This window comes from Podarcis muralis, chromosome 4 (genome assembly GCF_964188315.1).
Source record: "Podarcis muralis chromosome 4, rPodMur119.hap1.1, whole genome shotgun sequence".
Classification (NCBI taxonomy): domain Eukaryota; kingdom Metazoa; phylum Chordata; class Lepidosauria; order Squamata; family Lacertidae; genus Podarcis; species Podarcis muralis.
Window position 1 is genome coordinate 60,554,975 of NC_135658.1, and position 26,589 is coordinate 60,581,563.

Here is a 26,589-nt window from a genome sequence, read left to right on the forward strand (position 1 = left end):
CATTAAAAATATTGATTTTATTTTTTTGAATGGGGCAACTAGTGTGAAGATGAACATGGTCTTCTGCTGAGTGCTTGTTTTTAATCTGTTAGCAGTCCAACAACTGCTTGGTGTTGGGAAGCTTATGCTAGCTAAGTAAAAAATAAAACAAATGGAATGCCATAAATACTCCCCCCCAGTGGATCTTTAAAATATAGAGTACCTTTGTTAAATAATTCTCCAAGAAACAAGATTTCCTTTTATAAATAATGTTTGTGTTTACGATGAGTCAAGCTGTGATTATATTTACTTCAAGTGACGTGCATTTGATTTATCTTTTCACCTTATAAAGGAGTTATTAAATTAGCCTAACACAATAGCTGAGAAGTGCTGTGCAATTTAGACAATAAATTCTAATGGATAGCTTCCAGTACAGCTTTATTAATGTCTATATTTGAAATGCACAAACTGCAATCTAAAGGATTTTATGGTGTTGAAAGGCACATAAAGATAGATTACTGCTACACTTTTCCAGTTGTACTCTCCTTTAAACAAGGCCAGTGTTCAGTTTCCCAATGGAACCACTCGATATAAAAGCTCTGCTTCTGTCTTCTGCTTCTGTTGGAATAGCAAACCCTGATATCTTGAACTAGCCAAACCATCGTTAAGTTTCCAGACACCCTTCGCCAGTAGACCATTTAAAATATATACTTATGCCAGACACTTGAATAACCTTTTCCATCTATGCCTCAAAAGCTTGATTGATTATGGCCATAGTGCTCAAATCACTTTCTCCAAAACAATCCATTTGAAATGATTTACTAATGTACTGCTTCAGGGCTGTGGAACTTTGCAGCTCTGTGACCAAAAGAAAGATGACCAATGTTTCCTGGGTATTCTCAGTCTTCATTTGTCTTGGGTAGTAGTGTTGCTAGGTGCTCTGTCTCCTTGGAAGAACTATTTGGGGAAGGAACATAGCAGTAGTAGAGTAAATCCTTTGCATGAAAACATTCCCAAATTCAGTCTCAGACAGCTCTAGAAAGGGCTAGTTGGGAAAGGGTGGTATTCAACTAGGTATTATTCAGAGTAGACCCGTCAAAATTAAGAGCCATTTCAATAGGTCTGCTCTGAGTACAACATAGCTGAATAGCACCCATAGTCTTTCTGAAACACTAGAGACCTGCTGCAAGCCAGCAAAGACAATATAGAGTTTGAGGAACCACAATGGTCTGACTGGGTATAAGGTAGCTTCCTAAGCTCTTAATACTGGCGAGATAGAGCAAAGTGATACTGACACAAGATACTGACACCAGCCCACAGACCTTCGAGAGAGAAAAACACACACAAAAAACACTGCTTGAAGCATTACAAATCATTACAGATAAAAGTGATAGTCTTCAGGCAACCCCATTTGAAGAAATAATGCAGATTAGTTCCAATTAGTCTACCTGATATCGCCATTAGATTATGTGTTCTGTTTATAGATCATGGGTTATAGAACCTGTGTGTCTTTGATCCCCCAGCCACTCAGTCCTGTGCTCCACAGCACTCTGTAACTACCCAGTAGCTTTTAGAAGATGCTTGATCAGATCACTGGAGAAAAGGGGATTTCAAGACAATTTCTGTGGCCAGAGAAGTATTTTCATGATGAATTCCATTCAGCCTGCCTCACCTGCAGATTGTTTTGCACCTAGTCGTTTGCATGGGTTGCCAGGTGCCCTCTTTTTCCAGGACACACCCTCTTTTTCAGGGGTGAAATTTCTGTCCAGGTGGATTTTTTTAAATTTGCCAAAATGTCTCTGGCTATACTTTCTGGATGAGACATAGATGTAACTGGCGGCTTCTCTTCTCCTGCCCCCTTCAGCAATATATCACAGCTTCTATAGCCTACATAAAGTAGGGGTATTGAAAATGAGAATTGTCATAGCGTCCTCTTTTTTGCTCTTCAAAATATGGCAACCCTAGCAGTATCCATGTCTCGTGCATGAACTACAGAAACACACACATAAAATAAAATATATGGCAATACATTCTCAGTGCATGCATCCCTGAAAGATCGTGCATCTTTCTGCTAAGTGCATCTACTGTGTGATCTATGGTGCTGTGTCAGCAACCAGAATTTGATATATATATCTTCTGATTCTGCTGGTCAGATGTAAACAAGTACTTTGATCTTCATCCCATAGGTTTTTACAAATTAGCTGTTTCTTGAATATAATGGGGCAAATTTATGTTGTATGCCATCCAATATAGTGGACTTGCACAGAGTAAAGAGGGCTAAAAAAAAACACCCCTGGAACTAAATGACTGCCATTCTTAACTGTGAATAAGAGGTCGCTGATGACCAGAAATTAATTACAGGCATTCAGTTGTCAGACTTCTATTTTAGAAATGTTACACATATCACACTTTCCACTCAGACTACACATGTCTAATTGCCTGTCAATATTCCAGCTTCCTCTCCAGCTTCCAATAAAATAAACCAGACAGATATATTTACAAAATGCAGAGGTAACACAGGTTGATTAACCTGAAAGCTGTGTGTGATGTATGGTGGAATTATTCAGAGAAAGGGAACAGTATGTACACATGCTCAGGTGCTTCAATTGTTCAACTCCACCACCCCTACCACCCCATGAAGACATGTTTCATGTGACCAGAGATTCCAGGCTGAGCCTACTGAAAACTAACTCAAAACTAAACTTTTCAGATGATTCCATGTTTGGAATTACTATTAAAGTAACTGAGAATTTTACATCTCAGGGCATAACTTCAATGGCTCCATCCCCAACATTTGTACCTTTTGATCTGCCACAAGGTGATCCAACATTTCCCACCAACTTTGCTGCTGCAGTAACTCCAGTAATCTGTGGGTGGAGAGAGTGATCTTGAAATTCCCTTATCTCACAACCCAGTCTCCCTATATATCTGGCACATGAAATATATCTAGGTAGCATGTACAGGGAGCCTTGGGAAATATATTTTTCCTAGTGCACCTGACAAGAGGATTTACAAAGATCAGATTCCTTGGAAAAATTGCAGACACACTCATGCAACAGTGTTTCCACTGCTGGGAAGGTGATAGATAGGTTGACCTCCCCTCTTCTGCTCTCATTGCACCACTGCCACTGGACCAACAAAGAGGGGAAGAGAGAGAGAAAAGAAATAGAGGCCCCAATTTCACTCATAGTTGCTGAGCCTGATCTAAATAAAGTCTGGGGAATTCACCCATCTCTGTGTATCACACAAATTCACAATAATTCTTTATACATGTATAAAGTGAAAAACACAAGAGATTGCTCATGTGTATGCTTTTGTCTACCCACAGGCAATATTTGGATGAAAACAACAGTTCTGCCTTAATCTGAGTACAGGAAAATGTCTGCAAAGTTCAATTGATTTTATGTAAATTCTGACTAGCTGGCCTGACCTTTTCTTAATGAGAACTGTTTAGCTCTCCAGCCTCCTATCTCTCTCATCAAGAAGAGCCATAATCTCAACAGCAAGTCGTCTGAATTTGAGAGGAGCAGAAAGAGTTCAACAAACTCATGACTCTTGGCCTCCCATCACCATCTGGCCTTCTGTATTATAAACTCAGTTGCATTTCTCTTCCCAGCTGTGAATACAAATTGTTAAGACAAGTTTTCACATCAGAGCTTAAAGGGCAGCTAGTTCTATGCTTTAACCGTGCACAGAAACCAGCTTATGATGTCCAGTGATTCTCAAAGTATAATTATCCAGGGCTTCTTTTCATGTTAAAGTGCATTGGCTAAGAGGGAAGCATTGCAAATAAGTTTGCCAACTACTACCCTATGCTTTCTGTAGTCCAAGAGGTCAGCTCTGATGACCACAATTACCCAAGGAAGCTTATATTGGGGGGGGGGTCTCTAAAGTCGTTTTATTATATTGTATTAGTTTATGGATGTTGTATCCATGAGACATGATTGACATTTATGAACTCTCATTTATGCTGAGAGTTCACAGCTCTAGGTTGCATTAGTCATTTCTGCAGCAGTTAGCTAGGGTTGGGTGGTCCATAAGGTCCCTTCTGATGTTGCTAACTATTTTACATGGTAGAATATGTGACAGAAAAGCAGATGGATAAGGTTTCTTGCTTTGTCACACTCTGCCTCATCTGTGCACAGAAAAGCTCTCCATGCTCTTTATGACAGCTTCAGATGTGTTTGAAGCTAATGTAGCCTGATGAGGAAAACATGTAATAAAAAATGGGTGCCCTATGTTGAAACAGCTCAATATAGGGACCTTCTATGGGATGAGTAATGAAGTTAATAATAGCATGGCTGTTATTGTTGTCTCTCATGGGTGGAATTTGCAGCAAAATGTCAGCATAAGAGTATAACTGAAAAAAACCTGAAACACCTCCTTTATGGATGGAAAGATTGTCATTTCAGGATAAGAATTTTGAGATAGCAGTTTCTAAATCCCTTTAGTATGAACATGAAAAGGGCTACAAAGATTACCTGTGTGAACTACAGAACTTTGAAAACAGAGCTAATGTCTCTCCCCACCAGCCCTGAAATCTCACTACTGAATATTAAACAGATATACTGTTTATTCTAGTACTCTGAAATATTTTAGTAAAATCTACTAAAGCCACACAGTTCTATTTAGAGACTCATGATTCTTATAAACTGAAACTAAAGTCTGAGAAATTCTCAGCCCGGAAATATCAATATTGAAATATTCCAAATTTCTTATTCATTCCTGAGATGCTTTCGTCTTATTGAATTGGAAGCAAAATGTCATTTGTTCAGCACTTCCAGAGTTTTTCATCATTTCTGAAGTAGAGCCTCAGTTCTCACTGAGGTGTTCAGGATTACCCCAGCACAACTCGTTGGTTTAATGCAGACTCACAGTTATTAAGTTAGGAGATTATGTAGGGACTTGATCCTTTACTGACTGCCATTCTGACCATTTTAAATGGATATTAAACTTTGACTGTTGCCTGCAAAGTGAGGAAGGCAATTTGCAACATGAGCAAAGAAAACAGAAATAGCTCCCCCTAAAGCAGTGATGAATAACCTACAGGCCTTCAGATGTTTTTGAACTGCATCTCCCATCATCCCTGACCAGTAGCCAGGCTGGCTGTAGCTGATGGGAGCTGAAGTTCAATGACATCTGGAGAACCACAGGCTCCTGTTTGGGGAGATTCCTATGTTGAATCCCTTGTATTTTGCAGAGGTGTACCCCTATTTTCTTCCCGCATTATAATTCTCTTTCCCCATAGTGAATTGAACCAGGACTGTTTTGTTCTAATCTCCATTGTTGTCATTTGGAAAGGGCAATAGAAGTGTGCTTTTCCTTTCCATCCAATCAGTTCAGTTTGGGAAGCTAGATGAATGAATGGTGGGAAATATACTATCTTCTTTCTACCACTATTACTCCCATTCAATCCTTCCTGGGCAATGGGAAGTAACACAAGAGAGAGAGTTTAGCAAGAGGGATTACAGAAAGTTGTTATAAATTTCTGATTTAGGATTAATATCTCAATATCTTTATGGTACAATATAGCAAATAAAGATTCTGTTTCACATTCAAAGGTGTATATCCGAAATCACCCCTATATGAAAAGGACAGCATTTAGCCCTCTTGTTTGTTTGTTTTAAATAATTTTTATTAAATTTTCCATTTTAACAGTCCAATCAAATCACATTAAGTATTCCAAATTATACAAATAAATATCATATAGTCCAAATATTCTGCCAGATTATAAATTTTTGTTGGGGCTTCCCATGCTTCAAGCTCAGTGGGGTTCTAATCATCTTATGTTTCTACTGCCTTGAGTTTCCAATAGTTCCTTCTTTAAATCTTCCTGTTGTTATCCTTCCTTCTTTTGTGGCCTCTGAGTTGTTTCCACAGAGAGTTGAAATAAACAATAATGTGCTTCTGTGTGAAATTTGTATGACTCTCTTTTTTTTGCAGCTGGTAAGTCTGTTGTTTGCAGAATGTCCTCACACGCTGGTGTTTATGCCGAATCAATCCAAAAGTCCTTCTCTGGTGGTAGACTCCATCTTCACTCAGTTCCGATGAAATAAAATCTGGGCGTTTGCTCACTAATTTTCTCAGACAGGTTGCATCAAACATTAGTCTTTCTAGGGGAGATTTGCCAAATCGGACTAGAAGTACAGATATAATAGCAAATTAAGAGCTCACCTCCCCCAAGACTATTTATCTCTGCAACTCGTTCTTATCCAACAATGGTGGATCCCAATTAAAGAATGCGTCACATCACCCTTCTCAGAATTTGTCCAAAGTTTTTTGGTCTCTCCAGCGGCTAACGAAATCCTGCATCTTTCTAATATCAATATTTGGAGAGTCTTTTATCCTCTTCCAAACGTTTCAAAAAACAAAAGCTTTAGTTATAGAGTATTATTATTTCCACACAGTTTATATTTTCCCATCTCACTTGCTGTAAATAATGTAAACGGTTCTTCTGGAGGGGGTTGTTAGGTATTATCATAGTAGAAAAAGAAAAAGTTTTACCCCCCCCTCCTTTCCATTCCGTTCCAACATACCGGCTTAGATGTTATTCTTAGATGTTATCTTTCTTCCTCTCCGTCACTCTTGGCACCTCAGTGGCTGGCTTAATTGGCAGATTAATTACCCCTTCTTCACTTGAAGTATGTCCAAGAACTTAAATCCAATTTTTTATCTTAAGAACTAGGTGCACTCGCGGAGACAGCGTCCGGGAGATCCGAACTCCCTCGGGGGGGGCTTTCCATCCAGTGCCCCACCCCCTCCTTCTTTATGAACTTGGGGGTGGTTTGTTGGGCATCGCGGATGAGACTGCATCTTCCCTTCCACCGGGAAGAATTTGGGAGGCTGATTACTCCCATCTCAGCCTATAAATTACCTCCTGGGAGCTGGAGAGATGGTATTGTCGGCCATCTTCCGTGGCGCCCCTAGCGGAGCCCCAGCATTTAGCCCTCTTGAGAGGAAATTTATCTCTGGTATAGTATGTTTTGTGATTTATGAGGCAAATCTTTTCTCATGTTAAACTGAGGCAATACTGCGTTTACTTGAAGATCATACCATATTAGTCCCTGGCTGGTAGCCAGCTTCTGCGCCCAGATTTGTAGGCACAGATAATCCTCTAGAATAAAATAGCTTACTAGGGAAAAGCTGAAGTCGACCTTTGGGGCGCCTCAGTGTCAGTTTTTATGGTAGCCCAAATCTCAGTTGTACGGGTGTATGTATATATCTCAATTTTAACTCATGAGCTATTGCTGCAATCTGCTCTAATTGTATATTTTATCTTTTTGAATGGTGTTTTTATTGTGTTATGCGAGCTATTCTTTGAGCATAATAAATTATCTATCTATCTACCATATTAGTCAAACACACAAGAACTGACACTGCCACATGAAGATTTTGGGGCAGCCATTATTTTAAAAAGTAGAACACATGAAGAAAACTATGAGTAACTAATTGAAATGGGAATGCTATAAAACAACAGTGAAGTGTGAACAGAACTGAAGTTGAAGAATTGGAACCAGCTAAATGTATACATGAAAGTGTTCTTGGAGCAGAAATCTATGTGCAGACTTAGTTGTTATAAGGGAATTCAAAATACTAGCCCAGATTTGATCTTCGTTTCACTTAGGTCAGTTGGCTTTGTTCTCACTTCTCTCCTCTGAGCTCAAACAACAACAAAAAACAAAAAAAACAACAGATGAATAATCATTCATTTTTGTCATATACTTACTAGCAATCAATAGTTCTCTGAGGGCAACAATCCATTCCTTCTCCAATTGCTGGCTTACGTACCACTGCATTCTTAAACCTGCTATGAACATAAGCACTGAATCAGCTCAAGAGCACACAGATTAATTTCAATTTCAGTCATAGTTTCCAGTCTCATCAAAGTCAAATTTCTACAGGGAATGCAGGCTACATTTTGCCACATTTATTTATCAGTTCTTCACTGTATTAATAGCCAAGACGCAAGGGATCTCAAAGGTTGGAGAATATTATCCAAAGAAATGAAGGACAAATTACAAGTGCAGAAAGAACTTGCACTTTTGATACCAAATTCTTAAAGTTATAATAGAGCTGGATTTTCAGCAAGCACCTTTTAAATAAATAAATGAAATGCCTACTCTATTTCAGGTGTGAAGCTGGTAATCAAGTTACTATCATAATTAAAATAGAATGGATATGGGAGAGGGCAGGTAGAAAATTGATGAGCATCCAGAGGTCATGTAGAGAGGCCCTTTTTGACTATCAGGCTTGAGAGAAATAGGGAGCCTGCCCAACTCTCCTACCCAGGGCCACTCCAGGTTTGAGAGGCCATGGGCAAAGTGACCTCTGGTGGGCCTTCACTGGTTCATGGAAGGCTTACCTGGCTTTGATGGTTGTGGTTCTCCAAGTGGCTGGGTCTAGAATCCCTTTTAATTTCACAGAGCCAGTTAACTTCCAGAGACACTCCAACTGCTGCTTGGAGTGCTGGACTAGAACAATAAAAACCTGAATCCCTGGTAGCTGCCCAAGGATGTCAGGTGCTAACTCTGCAACGACCCAGAGTTAATGTGCCTAGGGATGGACCATGCATTGGGTATCTAGGAGTGTTTCAACTACTCTAGGACAGGGCTGGAGAACCTTTGGTCTTCCAGATGTTGGACTGCAACTCCCATCCGTCCCAGCATGTGTGGCCAATGGTGAGGGGAGCCATAAGATCCAGAAGGCTACAGGTTCCCCATCTCTGATTCAGGACATCCTGGCCCAAGATAGCAGAGAAAGGGCCTCATTATATCTCACCTATGACTATATCAGCCCCAAGGAAATGGGAGTTAGTTAAATAGAATAATAAACAATTTATTTGCAGAGCCATTTATATTGTGGTCCTTGGATAAAACAAGCACACCGGTGTCTCTTTCTGTGCACCCACCCCTCGTTGCCACCACCATTTCTTGGCCCAAGCACATAAATTTAGTGCAATTTAGTTGTTACCATTTAATAGGAGCAAAACTGGAAAAAAATTCTCTATCTAGTTTGAAAAGCAAATCTTTATGCAAATCTTCCTTAATAATGACATCTTTTGATAAAGCTGGACCCAGGTTCACTCCCTGGCATGCCCAGAGGGGGCTGGGAATGACTCCTGCCTGACATCCTGGATAGTAACTTCTTGTCAGTGTTGACGATACTAAGCCAGATGGACCAATGGTCTCACTTTGTTTAATAAAGTTTTTCTGTGTCTAGGGGGAGCTGCATTTAACCATTTGGATTTTTTTTAGACATTCCTAGTTTGGTTTTGGAATGAGCTGAGAGGGAGGGACCAGTGGCAGACCTTGGGTTCTCAGATGTCAGTGGTGTCCTGTATGATGCTAAAATTTGGTGCGCCTGCCTCTTGAGCTCCTTCTAGAGCATGGTGCCACCTGAAGCGTGGTGCCTAGTGTCACCACACCGGTTGCGCTCCCCAAAACCGCCTCTGGAGGAATTAGCGCAGGATTGGAGAACTTCTGCTGGTGGGCTGAATGCAGCCCTCCAGGCCTCTGCCCATGGCCCTTGGAACTCTCCCCAGGCCACAACCCTCCCTGGCTCTGTTTCACACAGAGAGTGCTTTCTGCCTCTGTGCTATTGAACCCAGAAAATGGCTTTTGTTTGGATGCATGGAATAAAGAGAGGCATGTGTGTGAGTGAGTGTGGCATACTGTACAAAGGTGAAACTGACATCCACCACACCCACTTTTGCCTCTAAACCCACCCACCACTGGTACGTGGCTTCACTAATTTTCTTCTCCTTTCATGCTTCTACCCTGTCCTGAATTCGTCCATAAATTTTAAGAACGCCTTGAGCTATAAATAAATTTCATTCAGTATCTCCCAGGGATTGTCCATACATACAATGAAATGAAACTGCTGTTGAGACAAATGAGGCAGTTTGGAGTATGATTTTCTCACTGGTATTATTATTATTTTTAATTCACAATTTAAATTCATCCTAGTTCATAGTCATCTCCGAAACTGTATGTCTTGTCTAGGCTATTGAATGTGCATGCCCAATGAAATATGCTAACAGCAGCAGTTTTGCACTGAGTTATTACACAGAAGTTACTTATTTATTGGAAGTTTCTGTTTTATTAAATCTGTTACAAATTGGTAATAAAACCCTGCTCCTTAGGCAGTATGTTTAACCTTGGCACTTTATTTCCTCTTTGGATTCTTAGGTAAAGATTGCATATCCTCACCCACTGGGGGCTCGTCACATTTTAAACGTAGTTGAGTTAATAAAAGTCAAGGCCTTTTTCCCTTGAAATACTCTACATAAGGAACAGGGATTTCTCTTCTTAGGTCTGTATATAACTTCATGCCCTACCTGCCACACATGTCCTTCAGCATAGTGAATGAGTCAAGGGACCCTGGAAGAAGCATTAATAGGCGTTTAATTGATTGGTGACACAATTGGGCCATTTCAATCCAAGAAGAATGTGGAAGTGCAAACAGCAAAACTGGAATAATGAAGTTCACTGAATAAAATGCACATCCTTGCCCTTTCTTACCCTTTAATACAAACATATAGGCCATCGTCTGAAGATGTATGCAGGGACATTATTTCTATACAGTTTCATCGCAGAGTTTTCTGTTTAGAAATTGTCTCCATAGAACCCTCTTTTACTTAACCCAAACCTCTACTTAAACCATCATCCCTAGGCCAGTTCAAAAAGCAGTTTGGGATCATAGCTACTTTTTTAAACAAACATGGCTTCTCCCCCAAGTTTCTCCCTCCCCCCCCCCCCAAGCCCTAAGCAAATTGTTCCTTGAGCTTAGGGGTAATTTCTGACAGCCATTTGGAGACTCTGTGGAAATAACTTCGGGGGGGGGGGAGGTAAAGGATCCCTGACTGTTAAGTCCAGTCGTGGATGACTCTGGGGTTGTGGCGCTCATCTCGCTTTACTGGCTGAGGGAGCTGACAATTGTCTGCAGACAGTTTTTCCGGGTCATGTGGTCAGCATGACTAAGCCACTTCTGGCAAAACCAGAGCAGCACACAGAAACGTTGTTTACCTTCCCGCCAGAGCAGTACCTATTTATCTACTTGCACTTGACGTGCTTTCGAACAGCTAGGTTGGCAGGAGCTGGGAGTGTTTTACTTGCCAAAGGATCTTGGATTACAACAGTGGTTCCCAATTGGGGGGCCCATGGCACATACCCATCAACTGTCTGGGACATCCCATTTTGAGGGGCTGTGCTCTCGCAGCTGGACATGCATTTTTGGTCACCATGCTTTCAAATGGGTCACGTGACTCATGCAGTAGCACGGCCTGGTTTTGAACTGGGACATGTTGGAAAGTATGATGGCATGACTCACATAACAAAAACTCATGGAGACAGTGCAATTTTTCTAGAAAAAGAAGTGCCAGAACTCACAATGAACACCTCCCTTGTTCTCTTATAATGGCAATGGTGCCCACCTGAGAGGTGCTAGAACTGATTCCGGAAAGTTCCAGCTGAAAAAAACCCCAGCACAGAGATATCAACATTTTCAAAAGTAGGGGGTCTGTGGCTTGGCTTTTGAAAAAGGAGGTCCACAGTACTTAGCTAATTGGAGGCCACTGGACTGCACCATTCCCATGCCATGTTTCTAATTTTCATGCCTAGAAAATCGAAGCTATCCTCCCATTTCCATGGGCATTACAAACAGTAGTAAGCAATAGAGCTGAATATTCCCTACAGTGAAAAAAGTCTAGTAAGGTAATATAGTTATATAAATAGTCAGATTTTTATCAAATAATTGATCACGCTAAGCATGTTGATATAAGACAAATCCACTTAATACATACACAATAATATTTATTTTAATGATCTATCAGATCAGACGTTTCTAGGTCTTGGTTGCTTATTTGCCTCCTTTGCTTTTAACCTTCAAAAATATTAACAAAATGAAAGAGGGAGCAAAGGATGCAAAACATATTAGCTGGATGCAAATTGGAAAGTAGGTCAGGAAGTACAGTCTCAACTTATGACACAAAGCAACGGAAGCCAATGGGGAATTATAAAACTGACTTAATGTGTAAGAGGCAATGAGGATGATGGTAGTAATGAGAGAACTAAAAAAAGCAGTTGAAATTTCATGAACCTGAGATAGCTCAGAACTCTCTTTTTTTTAACAAAACACTTCCTTATTTCTTTATATGTTAATATTCAAAATTATTTGCTCCTGGAGAGATGGGACGTTTTAGTATACCCTATGGTAAAGTAAGCCAGTGAATGCCAAATACAGTGGTAACTCGGGTTAAGAACTTACCGGTAATTTGTTCTAGAGGTCCGTTCTTAACTTTAAACTATTCTTAACCTGAGGTACCACTTTAGCTAATGGGGCCTCCCGCTGCCGCCACACGATTTCTCTTCTCATCCTGAAGCAAAGTTCTTAACCCGAGGTACTATTTCTGTGTTAGCGGAGTCTGTAACCTGAAGCGTCTGTAACCCGAGGTACCACTGTAGTAGAGTGGACATCCCAGTAGTTTAGTGAAATGTGTGTTCAGGACAGTTTCCACAGCACTAAAAAAGTTGAAAACAAAGTTTTAGAGAATATTTTGATAAATAAAGTAGTAGTGAGAGAGGTGAATCCTGAATAAAGACCTGTAGTTTATGCTTTAAATGTGCATTGAATGTGTTCTAAATGTGTGGTGTGGATCTCTCCCCTGTTTTTACTATTTCCTGGCAGGAAATAGCATGTTTAAATAAATGTTATTATAAACTGTTACTAAATTAGATGCTATTAGATGCTATTCAGCAATATGTTAAATTTAGGTGACTCATTTTGCAACTGATGCCCAAAGCATTATGGCTTGCCAACTTCACACACCGGTTTCTAAAACAGCCAGAAGTACCTCTCCGTTATGTTCTCAGTTCCATGGATCTGTCACATATTTGCTGGTGAGAAGGGTCAAAGTTCAGTGGTAAAGCACCTGCTTTGTATGCAGAAGCTCCCAGCTTCAGTCGCCACCATCTCCAGGGAGAACTGAGAGAAACACAGTTTTTAAAGAGCTTAGTACAAAAGTAACTAGTTGAACACATTTTTGCCTATGGATCAGATTATTTAGTACAGTGGTTCCCAAACTTTGCTTGTCATGGAGCCATAGTTTGGGAACCAATGATTTCATAAGATAAGGACTTCTGTTATACCAGTAAAAAGAAACAACAGTGCATCTTTGGCTTCAGGAACACAGCGGAATATTTGTCATGTTTCACTGCACTTAAGGATGGGAGCATTGTTTTAAATAGTAGATTGCCTTAGTTTTAAGTCATCCGTCTCTTTAGTTGGCTTGCAGTCTTAAGTGCATTTTTTTCCAGGGATTTGGGAACTGAGAGGCAGCGGGGAGAGTGCTATACAGGATCAAATTTAATTTACTGCTACCGTTATGCAAAGCTGTGACCTTGGCACCCTACCATGCACTGTTTATCATTCTCAAGAGGAAGGTTAAATAAAGAGGAAACGGTACTAGTAGCTCCTGGGGGAGGAGCGTAGTTCATGCTTTGTGTGTAGAAGACCCCAGGATAAATACCAAGCACCTCCAGATATGGAAAGACTCCTGCCTGAAACCCCCAAGCAGCCACTGCTGGTTGGTGTAGACAGTACTGATCCAGATGGAACAATGATTTGGTTTGGTCTAAGATTCCTTCAAATCTCTCTAGTAGTTTTGGAAATGAACTGGAAACTTCAATGCCTTTGCAATTTAGATAATCAATCTGCAGAAGTATCTCACAAATAACTTCAGAAAGGTACCACAAAAGGGAGAGTGGGTCTTCATAAATACAAGGAAAAACCAGGGCCTTCTGTACCTTAACCAAAAATGAAGAAGTAGGAAAATAAACTGGTAAATCAGTAAAAGGAAGTGTTACAATACTGTGATGTTTGCTTGAGATGACTATTTGACGAAAGTCTGGGAGAAAACTGTATATAGGGTTTCTGTTGTGTATAAAAATATCCATGAAGAATACTGTATACTTGAAACCACCCCACATTTTTTTTGGGGGGGGGAGACTAATAAATGTGATTTATTTTGACCCTTGGATTATTTCTCTCTTTTTCTCCTTTTCTCAACTTCATAAACAGAAGACAAATATTTTCCAGCGATCAAACACGTGTTATCATATTCCTTAAAGATGTTTAGATGGCCCACGAGAAGTAGTAGTAACCTATATGAAATAAGTGGCACAGTGCAGCCCACCTTTGTCACTTGTGAATACATCTCTTCATACAGCAAAATATAATGGTGTTCTGACAACCCACCATGGAGGTTCTGTCACTAGACCTGGATCCTATTTTCAGGATTCCTCTACCTAGGTTTTCTACAATAGGTCAGTTGGGAAGGAAGATGGACCTTTGGAGCAGTTCCAGATAGAAACAATACGTTTGCAAGAAGAGGCTATCATGGCACCTCTGAACAAGAGTTTTCCATGCCACCACAGGTATGTAAATTTATAGAACTGAGGGCCAAATTGTTGGCCATAGAATTAATGGTCCAAGACTGTTTATATCATCAGACAAAATCATTTTGCACCAGTGCACAAAATATTTAATCTCCAGACAAAATTTCTACTAATGGTCCTTTCATGTGACAACTGGATTAGTTGACAAAAGATGCATTTGCGCATGAATAATTGGACATGAGCTGCTCAGGAACATAACAACATAGTGTTGTTATGAAGCAGGTTTGTAAACAATGGTTTGGAGGTAAGCGCTCAGTACTAAACAAAGTTGTTCAGTTCAGTTGGCATGGCATGGCAAACTTTGGTCACAAGTAATTCAGTTATGGAGAAGGGAACTGATAAGAGGAAATGAGAGAGAGAAGAGCTCATGGCACATTTCCAATAATATCCATACCATGTTCCTCTGAACTGAGCAAATGTCGTATAAATTAAACAGTTTAGTAGTCTGCTGTATCTGCTAGTTTTTATTGATTGCTACAACTTTCTTCCTCTATCTTATGGAATTTTACCACTGTGAGCATCAAACAGGTAAAATAAAAAGAATATAAAAGATGTTAAATCTGTCTCTTTTAATATTGAGAGCATCAGCTATACAAAGATTGAGTGGCAGTATTCTTTCAATTTGAAGATCACAGCAGGTTTTCTCACCAAGAAAGGACTTTATATTTTCTTTAGATAGAAAGGAAAGACATGTGCATGTGCATGTGTGTTCATGTAATGTATCCCTCTTAAAATTTTGCCATGGACTTAAAGGAGAAACACATTAGATCTAAAATCTAAATGAAAAATACTAACACAACAGTTAATATAACAACCAAGCCTAGTAAATATAAGCATCATGTTTTAGTAAAGGAAATAAGGTAAGATCACTATTCCAAATTTGGTATATATATATATTTTTTAATGTGATAGTAAAACAGTCCTATAACTTTTACACTTCAGATTGTAGATGTGGCGGGGGGCGGGGGAATGATGAGTTGGTGCAAAGAAAGATTATGGAAGGTGCTGAATTCCATAGAACTCATCATCACTGAGAACGTTAAGGAGCTCTTAAAAGTAAATAAGGAGCGAAGAAGTGAGTACAAGGCAATCAAATTTTCAACATCTTACTAGCAAATAAAACTTTTAATCATAGCTAGGGATGGACGAATCTGTTAATTTCAGTTTTTTCACAGCTTCTCATTTTCCCAATATTTGTCACAGTTTTGCATCAGTTTGCAAATTTCTTTCTTTTTTTAAAGTCCTAATGAAAATTCATCTGCACAATTCTTTCAATATTCACATTTTTGCATGCAATTTTGTCTAATTTTTACAAGCCATCTTCTCCAATGCATTGCATTTCGGTATGTTGCTTAATATATGCATGTTTGGGTGGATAAGTGGATTGCAAAATTCTGAGAGGTACGAATTTTGAAGGCTAGAAGCATTTTGTTTTGTGAGAGATAAATTACATAAATTTGCATTAAAATGTGAACTGAACTGAACACACACCCCAACCCTAATCACACCTCAAAAGGTTGATTTTCCTGAAGATTTCCTTTGTATTTCTACAGTCTGATACAAAGAAATGACCATTGTACTAGCTCTTATTCTGTACTGGATCAATTAGCATATATTATTTATGCCTTCTTCTGTTAGGGCACAAAATATGATGTGACCCATAACTAGAAAAACCTGAGTTTGTGACATGCTGTAAACTTGAGACCTTTGTACCCTGGTTGTCTCTCGTGCATTCCCATGAGCATTGGCCAAAGGAGCCCTGAGTGTGTTGTGACCTAAGATTTCTTTTTATCAAGTACTATGATTTTAGCCACTAAAAATGACAGGAATGAGATTGGTCTGAACCATAGATAGCTACCATTACAATTACTTATGTGTTTTCAGTCTGGTTTTAGTGAGCAATTCTACAGCTGAAGGGTGCACTCCTTTCAAAGGAATAAGATTCCTCTGTCATTGAATCATTTTTGTCTATTTCTGGAAGAAAAGATTAGGGAGCTATTTTTCCATTCCTAGTCAAAGAAAATCTATTTTTTTCACTCAACGAAAAAAACCTGTCTTCGAGAACAATGTAATATGAACATGTTGGCATTTCATTCTGTCTCCTTGAATGTCCTCTTTTTCTTTGTAAGAGGCTCAGGCATGCCAAAATTAGCTGATGATTATCAATTGTGAAGTTGATCTGATAAGAATATGCAGCATGTGTGTGTGTGTTCATGATATGCAATAATTATCAATAGCTATTGACACAACTTTCTCTGGAAATTTAAACATCCACACCATGCATTTAAAGTTCATGGCTTCCCTCAAAGAATCCTGGGAGATGTCATGGGTTAAGGCTGTTGGGAATTGTAGCACCGTGAGGGGCAAACTACCATTCTCTGGATTCTTTGGGGAAATCGCCAAGACAATGGGATGAATTCAACATAGCACTAAGCTGATCATTCTGACAGCGTAAGTATTTCAGCTTGCCAGATGGAACTCTCTGCCTGCTGTTCTGTGGGTTCTACAGTCTGCCCTGAGCCAATATCTGGGGTCATGGAGGCCACATTAGGAAGGAGAGACCTGGCAAATGGAAGACCTGGTGCAGGGCTTGTTAGATATAACCCTCACCTTTCAAACTTAGCCCTATTGCTTCATAGAAATTGTGACAAAAAGCATTCCAGTGCAGGAAAAACTTACAGAAGAAAAGGCCCTCCATTAACAAAATAAAATCTTACACATTATAAGTCTGTTCATAATTCCATCATCTGTTTTTGTCCTTCTGTCACAACGTGCTTGCCCTTTTCTTTTTCTCTTAGTAGACATCTACAATTAGAGTCAATTGGTTGGACAAATGTTGAACAGATCTTCACTAGTTATAAAAAAAGCGTTCATTTCTGTTATCCTGTGTAACCATTCATATTAGTTTGAATGGGCTGGGATTTTATTCACATTTTAAATCAGGGCAGCGTTTTCTATTGCCCTGTAGTAAAACTCTGTATTAAAATCAGATAAATGACAAAAGAAATCACAACATAGTTTAAGAAATCCACATATTCAGTTATATAGCCTTATCTAAGAAGGAATTAATCCTTTTTTTCCTATGGAGCTGCTATCCCATAGGCTTTGGACATAATAGTAAAGCTGTTCTTCATTAAACTGCTTTCTTTCTCCAGCTTCTCTGTGACTACTCCCCCCCCCCCCAGCAACTTACTCATTCAGCATTGCATAATGTGAATGCCCAAGAGTTGAACAGGTGGGATCTTTTGCCGGTGGGCATTGAGTCACAATGCTACCGGCAGATTGCGACACCTGCAAGCAGTTAACCTGTTCACTGTGCATCTCTTGGCTGAAATGAGTTGTCTTGTCTTGCCCTTCCAAGGATAGTCTTGATTCTGGTGCTGCGTTAACAGGCATTAGCAAATTTATGTTCTTTTACTGGAACTGGGATTTGTCCCAGTGTTGGAAAAGCAGCAGCCATCAATCAAATAGTCTCAATACTCCAAAGTCATCACACTGAATTGTCTGTCGTGCAAGCTCCATTGTGCAGCCCTGGGGAAATGGGCTCAGTAACGGTCCCCAATGCAGCTTCCGAAGTGCTAATTGAGACAGCCTAATAGCCAAATCACTACAGGAACTGGGAATTGTTCTAAAACTAAGGAGTTTGATATAACAAATGGGACAGTGTGTTGTACCTCTGCTGAGATTTGGATGTTCTGTACCCTATGGGAGATAAGTAGTGTTATTTGGCCATCTTGGCAAGAAAATATTGTAAACAACAATTGATCCTACCGAGCACTGAACACACAGGAGGCATGGTGTCTTCATACTTGGACATAACATCAGAATAACAACACAAGTGCATTATGTCTCACTCCAGATGAGCCCTCTGTATGAGGCAACTTTGTCTGGTGGTGTAGGAGCTAGTGATATCTCATGGGATGACAATTGTCCCACAACATTCCATGAGCGGGAGGAAAGGCCAAGGTCTAAAAAGGCCTTGCTCACAAGTGGTTGGAGCCATCTTGCCGCACAAGTTTTCTCCCTCCCACACACCTTGGTCTTAGACGCACCCCCTGGAGGTACTTGGGACACTGGTTGACAGGCCCAGAAAGGAATTATTTCCTCCCAACCTCACACATACCTTGATTACGGTTTTTTCCTGCCTTTCCCTCAGTGAAATGCTTCATTATGTTAGGTGATTGCAAGAACTTTGTTACTACATTGAGGATGAAGCAAGTTTGTTTTCTCCTGCTCTGGAAGCTGGGACCAATGGATTCAAGTTATAAAGAAGGGGATTCTGACTAAACATCAGGAAGAACTTTCTGACAGTAAGAGCTGTTGGACAGTGGAACGGACTTCTACAAGAGATGGTGGAGTCTCCTTCCTTGGATGTTTTTAGCAGATGCTGGATGGCCATCTGTCATGTACAATCTAGTTAAGATTTCTGCATTGCAACTTACGACTCTACAATTCCATGATAAAACAGCATTAGTCAGGATTGGCATAGTAAAGCAGGGAATAGGGGGCCTGGTCAGAGAATTGGCTCAAGGCATGTCCTAAGCCCTGGCAGATGCTCTGCCTGGCTAGAATCTCTCCATTGGTTGCCTAGTGGGCCCCTGAACACTTGGTTTCCACCACACCAGTGTTCAATGCTGGTCAACTACCAAGCTGGCAGGTTGAGTTCTTACCTATCCTGAGTGCAATGCCATTCCATGGGCAAGGAATGACCGGGAAGATGAATTAATCCTTGCCCCACTGCCATGCCAAGCCTACTTACCTGTTGTTTCATCAATAAAGTTGTGCCCCAAATTCACCCAACACTGGTGTTATTCCCACTGTACTCACAAGCCACAAATATGTGACTGTCTGGGCAATGCATTTTATTGTTCGCCCCCATGTCAAGATCAAATCTGAAAAACATGACATCATTGGCTATAAAATGTTATGCAAATCTAAAGGCAGCTCAAAGGAATACAGACCAAATATCATTGGTCTGCCTTCACTTTCTCACAGACTACATAGAATGAACAGGCAACTTAGTTTTCCTGGTGTGTTTCCACAATTGTAAAAAAATATGTTACATTTTAGTTTTCCTCCAATCTTATGTGCAAGTAGCCTTCTGATCAGCACAGTACTCAGGCCACCTTTTGGCATCATGCCCGCACTTGTCAGCAGTACATTCTTTTCTGCATGACTTTGATAAAACTGGGGCAGTCTCTTCCTTATTTCACCAGGGATTAAGGGTCACACAGCAATGTGGATAGTGTCCTGGTTTGACATGAAGAATGTCTTTGGAACATCAGATTTCCTCTACATTTTCAAGGAGGAAGATTCTATTGGTATGCCCTAACTTTCAGTTGCATTTATACTTTGGAATATTACAGAAAGAGAAAGATCTTTCCAGCATGCCTCCAATGAACCATTGCTACAGTTGAGAGTGGAGTAAGGTGAGAAAAAGCTGGACACCAATATTTGGAATTAGACAGGTCACACAACTTTACTGAGTGAGCATGGCATAGCTCCGCCCATGTGGAGAGCTCCGCTCTAATAATCCCTCCCAAAGAGTGGTCCAGCAAGACTGGCATAGATAGATAGCAGCTCACAGCACCTCTCTGCTACCACTAAGCTCAAGCCTGAGCTGACCTATGCCTGTTGGGTGATAACCCAATCCACTTGTGGGGAGAGGCAGGTATGAGACAGATTCTAAAGCTGCTGGTTGCACCCTTGAGCTGTTCCAGCCTCGTGAGCTTCTTCCTGCTATCCATAGCTGTCAACATTTCCCTTTTTTAAAGGGAAATTCCCTTATTCCGAATAGGATTCCTCACAAGAAAAGGGAAACGTTGACAGCTATGCTGCTATCTTCCATTTCATCTGAATCTGCTAGGGACCTTGCTGCCCTCAGCACGTTAGCGGCATTGTCCACGTCCAGGTTTATGGTCCTTCTGCTGAAGTTGTGACGAACAAGAAAGAGAGATTCCAGCCAAAGCCAAACTGAACCAGTTAAACCAAAACCCAGGGCCAAACTAGACATTTGCTACCAGATACATGACATGTAGCTACATGTCTAGTTCTTCCTCACAGGCATAGGGGAGCGAGCCTTATCAAAAAAGGCAGCACACAATGGGTGGGGGATAGGAAGCTTATCTCTTCTCTCCCCAACACAGTCAGAATGAAAAGCAACTGTTGAAAAAAAGTTCTCTCAGGGTTAAAAGTGTCCCACCTGTATTACTCTTACAAAAACTCTGTATCATTATCCTTCCATTGTTTTGCTCCTAAATTATTATTCCCCATATTTATTGGTTGTGTGTGTGTGTGTGTGTGTGTGTGTGTGTGTGTTAAGGCTGAAAAATAATAGCTTGCCTAAGGCCAGTTAGGGAGTTCATGGTAATAGAAAATATTCAAACTGGGACCTTCCTGATTAATAGCACATACTCTTCACCACTATACTGTTCTACAGCAGCTTGTTTTTGTTGTCGTTTCCGCAGCTGCTGCCAATAGCCTTTTAGGTTGATAAGGAGCAACTGCTACAATTTAAACTAGCCACATTTTATAGCGGGGCTGCTGACATGTTTACTTCATTTTTAAGCAATTGACTCAATCATTCTGACTTTATTTTCCTGGAATTTTTTTAAAAAAACAAATGTATCTTATTTCATAGCCATCTATCTGGCCTCTAATTGAGATTTTAATCATGTTCTAACCACGTTTTATGGTCCATCTGTGACATTTATGTGGTTGGCATACTATGGCCTAGATTATCATGTGTCATAAACCCCAAGCTACTTACCTGTAAAATGCTGACATCTATCCATCGCATGCAACATTAATTGTATCACATTTCTAAAGCAAGGCAAAAAGCGGAAATGGAATTAATCTGTGCTTTATTCTGCATGTGGTAGTTCAAGCCTCCAAATCTACTTCTATAGTTCTCTGTGTGGGTGTCAAATTGCAATTTTTGCCACTTTCATTTGGCAAAAGGGTTCTAAGGCTTCCGGGGGAGGCTCAAGTCTCATCCAGGAAAAGCTCAAGTGAGTCAAGGAGAAAAGAGGGGAATCATGTATCTTTTATCCTAGCGTAGTCACTTTTTAGTGAAGGATCAAGAAATGCAGTGCAGACTGCTGAGTAGTGAATATTGAGTAGCTAATTTTTCCTGTGGTGTCTTAAGTGGAAGCAATTTGGGTACACAAAATGAAGCTTAACGGACTACATCTGCCTATGTGGTTTCTTTTTCTCCTCTCATCACTTCATTTTAAAAGAAAGCTTTCCCTTGATGTTTGCTTTAAATACATTTCCAAATACCACCATGACCGCTGCTACTGCTAACATTTGCATAGCGCCAGAGGTGCCAACTTACACCAAAGATTGAGGGGGTCGGGTAGCACGTGTGATGTCACGTGCATGATGACTGATGTTGCATGCCGTTTCAGGAAGAGCCAAGGGACAGAGCTGCAAGCAGTGGCCGGCAGCTCCTCCTCTCTTGCACTTGGCAGCCTTTCATGGCGGGAGGAGGTGGAGCCAACCACTGAAACTGCGCTTGGCTCTGTGCTTGATTTCCTCTGCCCCCTGATGGCAGGGAACATTGAGGGGCCAAAAATGCTTGGCCCCCTAGAATTGGTGCCCCCATAGCACCTTCACATGCTTAGAGTACTTCGCAACAGTGGTAACTTGGTATTATTTTCCTCATTGTGCATGGCACTACTGCGGCTGAGAATGTATATAAAGTTAAAGGTACCCCTGCCCGTACGGGCCAGTCTTGACAGACTCTGGGGTTGTGCGCCCATCTCACTCTATAGGCCGGGGGCCAGCGCTGTCCGCAGACACTTCCGGGTCACGTGGCCAGCGTGACATCGCTGCTCTGGCGAGCCAGAGCCGCACACGGAAACGCCGTTTACCTTCCCGCTAGTAAGCGGTCCCTATTTATCTACTTGCACCCGGGGGTGCTTTTCGAATGTATATAGGACCATCCTATTGTATATATTGCATGAGAGAAGAAAAACTTTATCACCTATCCTTTGGAACTTGTACATACAGTACTGAATTCTTGTTATTCAACTACTCCCTTTCGACAGTAATCTGGACATGTTACTACTAATGTTTCATGGAAATCATTTCCCATGCTTTGAGAACGATTTTCTGGCACATATTTTTCAATCTCCTTGTTTTGTGCGCTAAAACACCCGAAGGCATATTGTTGTTTCTTTTGTCTGTAGAAGGAATTTGGGATAATCTTGGCAAGACACATTCCGTTGCTTGCTAAGCCCAGTCTAATGCACTAGGATCAGGGCTTAAATGGGGAAATATCTTGCAAGGAAAATCAATCTGCTAACTGCAGCCATTTATCTCTGTCATTGGGCAGGTTACCATTTCTTGTGAGGTAAAAGACTCCGAACACTGGCAAAAGGCTAAGTGCACCAAAGTCAGCAGCAAATTTTCCTTTGGCCTCCTGGGAGTCTTAGTGTACCTCCATGACTAGTTTAAAAGAAGAGGTACAACTTGAATATCAAAGTTCACTTCTCTGGCATCGTTTATATGAAACCTTATGGAAGCTAGAATGGAGCTGGGGGACAAATCATCATCATCATGGAATGGTCATCTAAAGCACGGGACATTGTATATCTGAACAGATTAACAATACGATCATATACAAGGAACTGACTCATAAGGCTTTTGCCTTGTTGGGATTCAGATTATTGGTCCACATCTAGCCTACCACCAAGTCTAGGCACTGATCTCAGCCTTGCACACTTGCACCTGACACAGATGTAACAGTGTTGGGCATTGTCAGCATGGTTATGGCACCATGTTTCAGATTTCCTAATGATTACACCCAGTAGCTTCACGTAGATGTTAAATGGCACTAGTGATAAGATGGCACCCCATAGCATAACTGTCAAGAGACTGAGTATACTTACCCAATGCCACGCTCTGAGATTGTCAGTCATTGTCTGTTTCTGAAATGAAGGGTTTGGTGTTTTCTCCAAGGAGAGTCTTGTTTGACATTTACCTGTATATAGAACCTATGCTTTTATGAGAAGGAATAGGACTACAAACAGTGAGTTTGCATTAAAGGTAAGCTAATGAGCCATTTTATTGTTTCATTTTGTTTTATGAAAAGAGCAGGCTAGCTAACGATATTGGAAGGAAATCTCTTTACTGGATGCATCAACATGCACTATAATTTCCTAATCTTATATGCACACTCCATAAAGACTTAAGTTCTGTCCACAGATAGATGTTGTGAGAAGATATACTTACCCATCCCATCTGATGGGGTTACCCTAGGACCTTATTGTGAAGGGTGGACAAGAAATGGTAATATTAATAGCATTAAAAGAGCTGTCAGGAACTGATCATATGCATATGACTCCACTATTTCTTCATCTACACTGCTGATCATCAGCTGCAGGCATGAAAGACTAGGGGTTGTATCCAATGAAGTTATTACATTTGTGCAAGGACTTTTGCCTATGTAAGTTTGATCCTTATTCCTGTAACACACATCTTTTGTCACTATACCACATGCCTTACTTCCTCTGAAATTTTTCATTAAAACTATTTAAATTGTGTTCGGCATTAAGAAACACTCATTAGAACAATTCCATACAAGATTGTGCGTGTGCTTTTTTTTTTAATCTCATAAAATCCATACAAAAGAAATATCATGTTTTAATATCTGCCTGAGGTCATTTTTTCCCTACCATATGTCCCTTGGCTGCCATCCAAGCCTGCCTCATTAAATCATATAACCCACTGAGTAGAATTTCTATTGATAGTTACCCTGTCATTATAATAAGCTTGACACTAATTGTACACTGAATGGCATATCAAATATTATCTTCAAATGAATCACTAAGGTTGTCTGTTGCCTAGCTGCTATTTATTTGAGGAAGGATTGCATATTCTTTACAATAAAAAACCAACCCAGAATCCGTCTTCTCCCTGTATTCCTGCATATAAGCATTCAATTATATACTTATTTTGGATGACAATTTTACCATGCAAACTTATATTGGTTCATAACATTCTCATGAACCTTTGGAATTGAAGTTTGGTCAGGGGGCAAAGCATTCTCTGCTAGAGGTCCCTTCCTAACTGCTCCCTTCCACAGAGAAAGAGAATGACTATGACACCAGTTTATGGCTGTGCACACATTACTGGCTTAAAACTAGGACATACCTTTTCTCAATTCAGATTGAAGCACGTTTGGGAGAAAACATCATTTCTTAAGAAACTACTGGATATATATTGTTGTGGCTTACATGTTGTATACACCACTTCCCAAACCAGCGGTCAAGCACACTGGATGAAGAGTGGGCAGGAGCTATAGATATCTATCAAACTAAAAGGATCAGCAATACTACCTCCTTCTTCAAAAGTCCTCCAGTATACAGTGGTACCTCGGGTTAAGAACTTAATTCATTCTGGAGGTCTGTTATTAACCTGAAACTGTTATTAACCTGAAGCACCACTTTAGCTAATGGAGACTCCTGCTGCTGCTGCTGCTGCTGCTGCGGCTGCGCCGCTGCTGCACAATTTCTGTTCTTATCCTGAAGCAAAGTTCTTAACCCGAGGTAATATTTCTGGGTTAGTGGAGTCTGTAACCCGAGGTGTATGTAACCTGAAGCGTATGTAACCCGAGGTACCACTGAGGTAATATTTCTGGGTTAGTGGAGTCTGTAACCTGAGGTGTATGTAACCTGAAGCGTATGTAACCTGAGGTACCACTGTATTGTGAATTTTCTGCATGTGGGTTTGGTGGTGTACTCATGGAGGAGACAGGGATATTTTGAAGCTGTGCATCTCCCCATTCATGCTCATGCACCCAGATCTAAAAATGTGGCGGGGGAAAGGGGGAGAGAACAGCAAGGCTATTCTCACCATTTCCATGAATCTATCTTGTGCAGATGGGATATTGTGCTATTGTCATCAAAAAGTCAAAAATGCACTTGAGTGATGTTTTGGCTGATTGTGTGGGAAAGCCTTCATTAATCTCAAAGGATTTAAAGCTTTCATCACTTTTATTTGGTTTCAGTCAGCACTATCCTAGGTCAGAATGCTACATGAAGAATTACTCAAAAGGTCATTTATTTTAATCAGAAGACACCCATACCAGCTGCAATACAAAGCAAACTCTGCCTCCGAGAATCTTGCTGTGTAAATACTAGCAGCTCCACCACAATTAATGCAATAACAACATACTGCATTACCCATAATTACATCCATATTAGGAAAATAAACAGCTAAAGTAGTCAGTTACTTGCCCAAACTGTTTCCTGAGGGATATTTATTTTGACAAATATTCAAGTAAAAATAAAAACCAATCTGGCTTGCTATAAAGCTTTTGGTTTTTTTTTCTTTTGGGAAACGTGCTTCAAAAAATAAAAATAACAAAGCATAATCTTAAAGCCACTGCAAGACGTGTGTGTGTGTGTGTGTGTGTGTGTGTGTGTGTGTGTGTGTAACACACACATGTATGCACAGACACACTCTTACATGCTAAAGCAGGGGTCACCAATGCAGCACCTGTGTGTCCCACTGTGCCCTCCAGTACCTCTCATGGTGCCCTCAGCAGGTCTCAGTAAAGAACCCCTGAAAAATTCACGCTGCCTGAGAGCCTGTTTGCTCTTCCTGCTCCATTCCTGTTTGCACTGGCGCAGCCTCCCCTACATTAAACACACTCCCGTAAACATGCTTACATTTCATTGGATGCCAGAACTGGACCCCAAGCCTCCTATCCATTCTGAACAGAGGAGAGGTATAAAGTAGAGGTGCTACTCTCTGTGAGCTGCCCCTAAGGAACAGTTGCAGAGACTGAAGGTCCCCACCTTCCCACAGCTGCCTCAGTCCATGACAGTCACAAAGTCTGCTGTGAACATGCAAACCATGGACAGGCCCATGTGGTGGTGTGACTTCTCAGAAATGGGGTGGCTGCATGAAGCCTACTTGGAATCCAGGCAACATTATCTTATATTCCATTTTACTATTCCATTTTACAAAAAAAAAAAGTCCACTGAAAATTAGCCTTAACTCACCATGTTCCCAATATGTTTGGTTGAAGAGTGGTTCTTCGCAACTCTCTGTGACTGCCTCAGGGTGAATGAAATGGAAGAGACAGTGTGGCATATGAGTCAGAGTTCTGGAACACGGTTCAGCCTGGGCACTTTCATGTCCTTGT

General features: G+C 40.7%; 1 long non-coding RNA gene across 5 annotated transcripts; it reads right to left on the minus strand.

Annotated features, from left to right (window-relative positions):
• Positions 1-400: 400 nt before the first annotated feature.
• On the minus strand, positions 401-26,589 carry LOC144327521 (uncharacterized). 5 transcript variants are annotated; one of them, XR_013392598.1, is made up of 5 exons: positions 26,447-26,589; positions 12,830-12,960; positions 10,316-10,358; positions 7,706-7,783; positions 401-936 (listed from the first exon to the last, which is right to left on the minus strand). It is a non-coding gene; the product is annotated as an uncharacterized LOC144327521 (long non-coding RNA). The 5 variants fall into 5 exon arrangements; XR_013392599.1 differs by having other exon boundaries at positions 7,706-7,786; XR_013392597.1 differs by lacking the exon at positions 10,316-10,358.